Consider the following 2,901-nt stretch of genomic DNA (forward strand, 5'->3'; position numbering starts at 1 on the left):
CAAATGAGTAGCATCTTAGTGAGGTAAGGACAGGTGCAAAATTTCAGATCGATAGCTTAAAAACTGAGGGACTAGTTCGCTTATATACAGACGGACGGAGGGACGGACAGACAGACGGACATGTCTAAATCAACTCAGCTCATCATACTGATTATTTATGTATAAAACTTAATATACCCTGTTCAGGGTATAAAGACCAGATGCCGAGAATGCAGCGAACCTCTGCTTGTAAATGCCCGAAATACTGCATTCTTGCTGTCTTAGCTGGACACAGAACAATCATAAGGTAGTAGTGGTTTAGAAAAATTGACTTTTTTTTTTGAAAGTACTATATATTAAAAATACACTGCATAAATTTTATAACGAAAGCCGCACGGTAGCTGCAAACGGCAAGACCTGTTTCTTCCTATACATTGCTTTTGAAGAAGTGACTAACAGTGAGGCCTATAAAGAAGTTAATGGCTTATTATACGTTTAATATAGGGGTACACGATTCGTATGTAGTATGATTTATCTATAATAATAATATTATTATATGTAACATATTTAAGTTGTTGTTGAAACTTAGAACGCGTTTTTCTTGATACAACGTTCTTACGGTCTACCCGGATGAAACAAAATTTTTTATCCAACCGAGCTGAAATTTGAATATGTTATTGTACTCATTAATGGCTCTCGCAAGAACTAGTATCTCTGTTTTTTATCGCGAACTTTACATTTTATAGCCGAATTTCCACTTTAAAAAATTTCACTCTTTTCTCAAAGTCAACCATTTGTTATATTTTTCAACAAAATTGTTTAATCCAACCAGAATGACAAGCTCACAGAATAATAATCCTTTTGATTTTTCTACTGCAGATGTACTCAAGCGACCAAATCACTGGCGCCAGCCACCACCTTTTCTGTTTTGGGATGCTCACTTCAGTGCTACGAAACAACAAATTTCAAAAATAAAAGACAAAAATAGTTTTTTGTACACTTTAGGATATTACAATATTAATAATATATTACAAAATGAAACTGATGGAAATTTATTTTTTCCAAATAAAATATTCTCAAAAAAGCATTAAAAAAAAAGCCAGACTACTATCTTAAAGCACATTCTTCACAATGACTTATATGTATATAAGGGGAAAAAAAACTTCCAGTTCAAGCCTACAGAACATAGCTTGCAGAAGGAATGCGATAATGTGATAAAGATATCATACTTACCGACATATACAGAGTGTATAGAACATACCGAACACGCATTTCGCAATGGCCTCTTAAGGGAAATTATAACTCTTGGATGAAGTTTGGCGTTGTAAAATGTAATATTGATGTAATATTAATGTAATATTGGCAGCGAGATGTCAGCTACAATTATGAAAAACTGTGAAATTTTCAGTAGATTAGCTGTCAGTCAGTTCGTAGTAAAGAGAAGTTTTTAAATGAAGTAATCTTTAAAGAGGTGGTTTTGTGGACGAAACTAAGTAAGGTATAACAGATTAAAGTTTCATATTTAGGTTTCCAAAATCTATGCTACTATAAAAAAGAGGTTTGGTAGCTTTACCAATTATTTTTTTTTTTTGCACTACAGACAGCGTCAAATCTAAATAAAAATAAAAGCAGACCAAGTCGTCGGCTTGGTCAGTCCAGTACATTAGTACAAAACTTATCAAACTCAATTTAAATTTCAAAAGTTAAAGCGCCACATGCACACCTGTTTACTGTAAGCGCATCTTTGTCAACAAGTAGAGTTATCAGCACATCAAGAGTATTTGTTTCGACAGTGAGTGGCATGTTGCCATACTTCTTAACGTTTTTGCGCCAGAGTTGTAGGATTTCGGTGACTTTCAGTAACTTTCATAAATTTGGGGGTGATAGCAAATATATGCCATACTTTCATCGAACTATGAATTTAGTGTCTGAAAATAGAAAATTTAATAAAGTATACTGGTTCTAGTTATTACTACATAACTTACAAAAACAATGAGTTATTTATGTCGATAGATATTCCTACATGTGCCTCAAACTACGCTGAAAGACCAACACAGGTCAATAGCTGGTACTAATAACAGTTCGACTAAATTTACATTACCATGAAGCGGCGCGGAAAGTCGCAGAGCAGCGCTTTGACATGCACATATCCGGTGAAAAATGTTTACCAGCGAAATTAGCTCTTTTCTTATAAACCTATGGTAATTTTATACAGCTGAAAGGTAAATGGCACATGTACATAATAAACACATACAGACACATAAAAAAAACGTTACACAAGTTTACAAGCAAACATTAATGTGAATTATACACAACACGCTGAAAGTCGAGAGAAACAGAACAGAAAAACAACTCGGCCAAAAGACTTTCCTGCAATGAACACACATACATATGATTATGCCGTGTATTTACGTATGGGTGTCACATGTTGTTTTTTCCAACATTTCAATAACACTAAAAGCAAACATGCGAGATAACAAATACAATAAAAGCCTAACAAAAACAAAAGCAAAACTTGCTGATGGGTGTGTGTTTGCTATCAATTAAATTCACGTTAAAGCCCGAAATGTTACAGCAGTAGCAACAGTGAGTGCAACAACAACAGCAAAAACAATGGCGACAATGATTCTTGGTAAAAGCATTGGTAACTGAACGCCCAAATGCCACAGACCGCAAGCGGCTAGGCCGACCAGAAGAGGTCGAAATGTAGAAGAAGCAGCGAAAAAACAAAAAATTCTACGCAACAACAACAAAATATATTGTAGTAACGAAAAATGAAACGAGCACCAGTGTGTTGCAGTTGTGGCAAGACACTAGCAGCAACAACAACAACAAAACAGCTGAGCGAGCAAACAAATGCAACGGACCCGGTGATACATAGCACATAAGATGAAAGCCGAAAGAAAAAACGAAGAAAACAAA

General features: G+C 35.0%; 1 long non-coding RNA gene across 1 annotated transcript; it reads right to left on the minus strand.

Annotated features, from left to right (window-relative positions):
- Positions 1-754: 754 nt before the first annotated feature.
- On the minus strand, positions 755-2,590 carry LOC106621768 (uncharacterized). Its single transcript, XR_004976149.2, has 4 exons — positions 1,965-2,590; positions 1,703-1,907; positions 1,213-1,372; positions 755-927 (listed from the first exon to the last, which is right to left on the minus strand). It is a non-coding gene; the product is annotated as an uncharacterized lncRNA (long non-coding RNA).
- Between the last annotated feature and the right edge of the window lie 311 nt (positions 2,591-2,901).

The sequence above is a fragment of the Bactrocera oleae genome, chromosome 6 (genome assembly GCF_042242935.1).
Source record: "Bactrocera oleae isolate idBacOlea1 chromosome 6, idBacOlea1, whole genome shotgun sequence".
NCBI lineage: Eukaryota > Metazoa > Arthropoda > Insecta > Diptera > Tephritidae > Bactrocera > Bactrocera oleae.